This window comes from Neophocaena asiaeorientalis, unplaced genomic scaffold, assembly GCF_003031525.2.
Source record: "Neophocaena asiaeorientalis asiaeorientalis breed wild unplaced genomic scaffold, Neophocaena_asiaeorientalis_V1.1 scaffold531, whole genome shotgun sequence".
Classification (NCBI taxonomy): Eukaryota; Metazoa; Chordata; class Mammalia; order Artiodactyla; family Phocoenidae; genus Neophocaena; species Neophocaena asiaeorientalis.
This window is the reverse complement of record NW_020175542.1, coordinates 858,000-866,258: the sequence shown is the minus strand read 5'-3', so window position 1 is coordinate 866,258 and position 8,259 is coordinate 858,000.

Below are 8,259 nucleotides of genomic sequence, written 5' to 3'. Positions count from 1 at the left end.
GCAGAGAACCCAGCTAAACCTGTCCCCAAATTCCTAACCCTTGAAAACTATGAGATAACAAATGTGTGTTGTTTAAGCTGCCAAATTTGTGGTAATTTGTCATATAGCAATGGAAATGTAATACTCTCTTATACAGAGAGAATGATCACATAAAACCTTTCTTCAGGCGCTCATATGCATTATTTACTCCTGTATTTCATCCCCCACCTTGCCCCGCAGTGAGACAGAAATCTGCTCATCTCATCAGTCACAGCTCTAAGCCTTTTGCTTTGCTGTTGAATCACTGGTTTTCCCACAACTGTTATCATCCCTTGACAAAAATGTTCAACTCTCTTCTTAAACACACTGCAGACTCATTTGGAAATTTGCCTGCCAATTCTAAACCTTTCTCCAGATACTCCTTGCCCTGCACATTGAGATTTCGTGCTGTTTACATTCTCTTCACCTCCCACATCTACTCAGCGAGGGGTGGGAATTCTGTATGCTGATAGCTGGAGACGTTATCCTTATCAGGAGAATTTCAGTGTTTTCTACAAAAGCATAAAATCTTCAGTAATAGAACAGAGGTCCTAAAAATGATTTTCAGACAGCAATATGAAGACAGGAGAAATTTGGGCAGAGGGCATATGCAGAAGTATTTGTGACATCTGAAATCAATCCCTGGAGCTCATGGCTATAGGTAAGGTTAATATTGCAAAACAGGTCAGACCCAGTGCGTACTCATTTTCCTAATCAAAAAACTTTCTTGCCTCTAATTCAGGGTCCCAACATTCAAGCCCTGTCCAATCTTCCTGGCCTCCCATCACTACCCTGCAAGCCCTGCGCTCTCCATCCAAGCAAGACTGCTCTCTGTTCTCCACCATTTCTCAACTCTGCCAGTAATGACCACACCCACCTTCCTCTGTCAAAATCCCCCTCACCCTTTGTGACTTGGGTTTGCTTTTCAGAAAGTTTTTGCTGATCTGTAGCTCTTTTCCTCTTGTGACACTTATTACAATCTAAGCAGCATTAAATTTGAATACTTCTCATCTCCTATTTTATAAACTCCCACAGCACCTTGAATATTCCCTGGCACAAAATAAGTACTCAATAAATATGTAATGAATTGAATAGATTAAACTGACTGTTTCCCTTTTGTCACTCCAGAGAGTTCTTTCCCCTTAGCTGAGGCTTGGACTTGGCTCAGGTATTGTCTCCTCTGCCTTTGAATTATCTTAGGACAGCAAACAGAACTGGTCTTTGGATAAAAATAAAAAAGAAGATTGAATAGGCTAATTCAAGAACTCACAGTTTTTTATAAGGACAAGTTTCAAAGTGGTTTCTTAGACGTTTTCAGTGTCTTCAAAGGTTAAAAAAAAAAAAAAACAAGCAATCTTGATTTCTGTATCATCAAGTATTCTAGAACTTGGGAAAGAGTACTTAAAGATCTACAGAAATAGTTATATTTCTAATAAAAGTGAATCTGCCTTCCCCATGGGGAGTTTTCATTTATGCCTTGTCCTGAATTAAAGACTTCTCAGGATCCAGGTGTAAAAGGCACTGGTAAAAATCCAAATGGTAAAATAAATCATCATTGTATGATCTACGATTGTATTCTAATTACTGACTATTGAATTTTTAAATAAGTAATTATGTATTTGCCAGCCAATGTCAAAAATTATATCCATAACAAAGAATAATCCAGCTAACAATATTACATCCTTATTGTATTGTGTTATAGGGTAATTGCCAAGGTACATCCACTGGAATTATCACGATATTATAGACGTTTGACAAGTCCCATCCAAATCTTGAGTCACTCACATTTTTTAGTTCGAGAACTAAGTTTTAGTTAAAATTAAGCCATAAAATAATTATATTAAAGATAAAATACTTCACTACTTCACTACTACTATAATTTTTGCATGGTATTTAACCTCAGTTTTTTTTTGAAAACTGTTAACTTATGTACTCAATAAATGTATGGTTTTGAGAATTTTAGAGAATTTTAGAGAAATTTTAGAGAAATTTAGAGAAATTTAGAGAAATTTTAGAGAAATTTAGATTTAGAGAATTTTAGATTTGAGATTTTGAGAATTTTAGATTAGTCCATCTTGATATACTCTAGTTATTCCCAGAACAAGTCAGTCAATCTTATTGTAAAAGACTGCAATGTATATTTTTGTAGGTATAAATTTTATAGCCAAAAAATTATTTTTTTTCTGATATACTAATGATTTTGTAGTGTATTGTTTGAGTGTATAGTCCATACTGAATATTTTTTGGAAAAGAAATAAACAATGTTACCATTCCTAGTGACCAGCCCACATTAAAAATGATTAAATACGTTATCAGACGTCATGTAGTCAGAACTGAGTAAATTTTAATATGAGCTCTGCTTGAAAATAACAATCTTTAAAAACTTCTGTCTGTTTCTTATTGTTTTTAGTGTATTTTTATATAATAAGTTTCACCTATACATCTGACTGTATCTTTGGTCTAGGATACCTTTGGAGACAAATGCCTAAGAGTTTTAGGATTAGAAGAGAAGGGAATCTGACTTGGTTTCCCAAAATATGTTTTCACTTTGGTCATGACTTAGACTGATTCGTAATTATTAGTTATATACTATATACAGTTCTACCTACAATTAAAAAACAAAAATTCCAGATACCATTAATTCAACACATGTTTATTGTTAATCTGTTGAATCACAGAAACTGGTACCAGGCATGGAAGGAACTCAAACAACAACGTTTATAGAGAACAGTTGCGGCTTAGTATGCCATATCTCATTTGTTTTTTCAACACCACAGCTTTTTATTCCCATTTTGTTGAGGAGGGGAACAGAAGTAGAAAGTTTATGCAATTCCCCCAAATTCACTAAGCCAGTGGTGGACCCACAATTGTCGGTCCAGTTTTCTTTACTTCAAGTCCCACGTGTTTCTCAAATGTAACAAACTCCACATGAATACTCTGATATTTCTTAATCAGAGATGGAAATTGGGGCTATATGATTAATCTAATTATCTCTCTACATTTTTCTTCATGTTTCCAATATAAATCACTGTAAAAACTTGAAACATGGAAGGGATCCTGTTTCCTATCCCTTCTTCTTAATTTTGAAAGATCTGGAGGAATAATGTTATTTATTAACGGAAAAAATGAAATCAGACAAAAGCCCTGGGATACGAAGACATTGCCAAAATGCCAAAACATTGTCATGTTTTCTGAATCTGTACATAGCTATAAAATTGTCAATGAAAGAATTATTCACCACGTTTCCATTTTTTCTCCCGTATCTCTTAGTATCTGTCGTTCATACTCTTGCCTGTCAGCCATTTATGTTGGGGCCAGGATGTTCGCTAGTCTTGTGGAGCCAGCAAATTTCTGTCTGCAATGAAAAAAGCTTCTCTTTTTAGATTGTCATTTTTCTTTTGACTACCTTTCTTTGCGCTTTACTTCATTTAGGCTCAAGGGAAAACTGAAATAAAGTCATCTTTTTAAATGTTAAGTGTACATTATATGTCTGGGGTCCTTGAGCCACTCAAGCTACGATAACAGCAATATTTCCACTAAGAGAAAATTAGTTGGTTTTTGACCCTGTCTCTAACAGAATTTGTATTGGTTGATTCAGAAACCCAGTCTTCTGAAGACACACACCTTCTGTTAGAGTTTGAGTTGAACATGTTCTGCCCTAATGCATGAAGTATGATCACCTTTGTTTTAACAGGAGATACCCTAAAGTTACTTTTGCAAGTCTTGGCTCTCTAGGAGTAAGGGGCTTCTGTATATGGTCCCTGATTAGTGGTTTTTTTTTTTTTTTTTTTTTAGTGGTTATTTTTTAAAACAAGTAATTAAACTAGGACAGTAGTTTATTTGGTAAGAAAAAGAGTTATAAAAATTGTAAAGGATCATGTTCCAACAGATAGAAGACCCTAGGAGAATATGAGATATTAATGTAGATTAATGGTTCTTTTTTCATTTGGAGAAAGAAAGAACAGGTAAGGGATACATAGGGCACTTCAACTCTATTTTGTTTTATTGCTTAAAATATGTCATTAAAATATGATGAAACGTTAACATTTATAAATTCTAGAGAATGCATACATGGGCATTTGTTAAACTACCCTTTGCTTTTCTGTAGTTTTGAAATTTTCATTGAAAAGGAAGGAAGGGAGGGAGGGAGGGAGGGAGAGATAAGCAAATAATTCATTATTGTTATATTTTTCTCTGAATGGCAAAAGGTAAGAGAGAATTATTTTTATTCTGAATAATCAGAGGAAGATTGGTATAACAATAATGTAAAACCAATGAGATTAATTTGTAAATGAGCAAAAAAACAGGAAGAGTAACTGGAAAAACAACAAAATAAGTACATTTTAAAAAATCTTGGAAACGTATTATGAACATTGAGGCTTGTAAGGAGGTTGGACAGGTTATAAGTTTTGTTTGTTTTTTCGGTTTTATCCTTTAACTCGATTTATGTCTGGCCCTTACTTAGAGATTTTCATTTAGGAGATTAAGTTGCACCTGTGAACTGGCATCAAGGAAATTAGAGCATTAGAGCATTCCACGTGAGTATCTATTTTATCATCTTAGCAGCTACTTCAACGTTTGTCTTCTTCACGCTTAAGGCAAAAGAAACTTCCATGACTGGGAATGGCTTTCAAACATTTGAGAACAGTAATATCAAAGAGAGATACTTTGTGTATAAAATGGGGAAGGGAACCCCCAACAACTCCACACTAGGAAGGTGATTATGTCTTGTCTTATTAACTAATCCTTTGGTGGAAAGGATTTGCCTCGAGGACATTTTTTAAGCCCTCATTTCACATCCTCATCGTAATGATCATTTTCTCACTCAGCTGTCCAACTGCTGAGATGCTTTGCATGGGATGACAACTTGACCCTGATGAGGAGGTTAATTTTCCTTTATTTTTATTTTTCATTTTAGTTAATAGGTCTTCATAATAGAGAGCTAACAGCTTTGCTCAATAATTCATCAGCAATTTTCAACATGATCAATAAATGTATTTTGATCTAAAATAACATCCTGGACACACATTTAAAAATTCACAAACTTTATAATTATTAAAAGTTAACTCACACTTATAGAAATTTTGAGATTTTGGAAAATATAGAAGTGCTTGAAAGAAGAAACTAAAGGTTACTCATAATCTTACAACTCATCTTTCTGTTACTATTTTTATATGTATTCTTATAGTTCCCCCCTACGTGTATATATTCATGAAATAGCAGGGATTTTTTTTTCTGTGTACACAGTTGGGATTATTAATATTTTTTATAAGATGGTTTTATCATTGTGCATGTATTTGAAAAACAAACTGTTTTTAGATTTGTAATGAACACTTTGGTCACCAAATATTGAGCTGAAACGGAGTAGTGGCCTGTCAGGAAAATTCTTAGAGTGTGATGGAAGTATATTAAAAATAGTCATTTTTAAACATACAAAACACATACAAAACATTATTCCAGTGTCAATTCGCTCCATAAACCCCTGCAAAGTTAAAGTTGCAGGACATGGTTAAGCTCGTTATTACAAACTCTGTGTGATATTAATGATATATCTAAATATACTCTGAGGAAATGGGGAACTAATGTTTATTGAGCATCTACTGTGTGTCAGGTAGAGTGCTGAATAGTTTGAAAAGATTGTCTGATTCCTATATGGCATTTATAGGGTGAACAATGAGGTGTCTAGTGTCTGTACCCATGAAGTGGGAAAGAGATAATGTAGGTTCAAATTCTTGCAGTTCAAGGAAGGAAAAGACAGAGGGTGGGTTCTGATCAGAGATATTTAAATTCACTGTTGAGTCAAAGTAAACTGCATAAATCCTCTATCTTCTCCTTGTTTTGAGTATGGAGGCACAGCCTTAGTGAGTATTAACATTTTATCTTCTGTTGGGTAGATTTTTGCCTTATAAGACTGCAGTGCAGTTTATTTCGCATAAAAGGCATCCTAGCCTCTGCTGTATTGGGATTGCTCCACACATGTCATTGCTTACCGTCTAGAAGTCTCTCTGCCTTCTTCTGATCTATAGGTAATAGAAGACACCTCCGGAATACATTGCCCTAAAGTTATAATCGGATATGCAATGGGCTCGCTTCACAAGTCATCTCAATGCAAAGTGGCAAGTCATTTACTGCAGTTACAGGAAATGCAAATTTGATCTGGTGTGTGACAAGTTGAAAGCTCTATTTTGTTGCCTATGTTGTAGAAATAGTTTCCTGTTTGCATATGGTTTTGGATAAATTTTTCACTAGGAAGTGACTTAAGGTGGCCATAGACATAATGGTGCTCCTATGTTTGTGACTGCCTTAAGTAATGTCTCCTCTACCTTACCAGGCAGAGATGTAACAAAATCACTATGTGTTCATAGGGCTAAGGCCTTCGTTGGGTGGACATTGGTAGGATATTTCTTTATGTGAATGTTTGTCTTAATTAAAGTTAACTTCTGCCCAACAACAGCTGGGGGTGCTTAGAATAATTTCCTTTGTTAACATCTTACTTTTAGTCTTTAACTGTCTCTTTGGATTCTTACAAGAAAACTCTGATGTGGAGTGGTTTTTAAGAGCACAGGCTCTGAATTAGCTGGTAGAGGATATGAATTCTAGCTTGAAGTACTAGGCGTGATACTTTGGGCAAGGGACTTAACTTGTCTAGGCCTCGTTTTCCCCACCAGTAAAATGAGAATAATCATCCCCAATGTATGGGGTTGTTAGGAAGGTTAAGGCAATGCATATGGAATTCTCAGCACAATGTCTTTTACTCAAGGAATGAAGTCCTTAATAATCCTGTCAAGTGGGTGAGGTAAATATGAAGGAGAAAGACATCTAGAAGTTAAGTAAGATGCTTGGCCTAAGGCCACATAGTTGCAGAACTGGAGTCAGATCAACCGTTCCCATTTCAGTCTTCATTTCAAGACTGCTTGGCTTTCTTAATTAAACACATATGTGCATATGCAGCTGTTGACTCTTAAATGTGATGTTTCATCAACAAATGTAATTATGGAGCATACACATTGCAACAGACTAGTCATGAGGCAATGCAGCTCTAAAAATGGGGCTTATCTGCGCCCACACGTGGGAGCACAGACAAGCCTGCATCTACATTCAGAATGTGCTTGTCTCAAAGGAAACCTTGGACGTTTGGCCCATACTTTGCTTCCAGTTATGATTCTGTCATAACTTGGGCATTTACTCAGAGCTTCAGCTTCTTCACTAGTAAAATAATGGCACCTCCCTTGTAGCATTATTAAGATTAATCAAGACGCAGTGGAAATCCTTAGGCTGGCACAGAATAAATTCCTAATAAATGTTAGCTAATATCTTTACCGTTGCCCTTGCTGATGGTGAAGGTGCCAGTGGCGTTTATAGAGAGTCAGATGGGGAAGATTTCAAGTCTTTCCTGATCAGCCAATTAAAATGTTGGCTATCTTATTTTCTACATAGCTCTTGTGGCTATCCGACCTAATCTTTCTTACTTACTGTCAGTTCCCTGCCACTAGAATTATGTTCCACAGAGGAGGAACCCAGGACAATGCTGGACACATAGCAAGTGTCCCACTAACGGTCTGTAGGTGAATTAATGAAAGGAGGAAAGATGAGAGCAATAGGAAAGAGGAGGGGGGAAGTAACCTATGGGAGCAAAGAGGGAGGGAATGGCCTGTTTCCCTGATTTCTCACATGAATTTCGGAGTCTATCCATCATCAACCAGCATTTGTTAAAAAGGAGCAGCTGGGGCTTCCCTGGTGGCGTAGTGGTTGAGAGTCCGCCTGCCGATGCAGGGGACACTGGTTCGTGCCCCGGTCTGGGAAGATCCCACATGCTGCGGAGCGGCTGGACCCGTGAGCCATGGCCGCTGGGCCTGCGCGTCTGGAGCCTGTGCTCCGCAATGGGAGAGGCCCCAACAGTGAGAGGCCCACGTTCCACAAAAAAAAAAAAAAGGAGCAGCTGCCCAGAGGAAGTCAGCTTAAGAAATCACGAGTAATTGTGATAGAACACAGACAGTTTTTAAGTGTCTTTCTCCTCACTCGGGATAAGTATAACTTGTGTCAACATACTTGGCTTTGATCTGAGTTCATGTCAACTTCCATCCCTCAAACCTCCAAGGCTTGTACAGGCCTTTCAGCGAGATCCCATTTTCCAATATCCTAATTCCCCCCCATATTGGAGTTCAGAGTTTCAGTTCATCAACTTCAGTGCAGATGCCTTTAAACATCCTTTCTGTGTGCATGAGAGGCCTGCCAGATGCT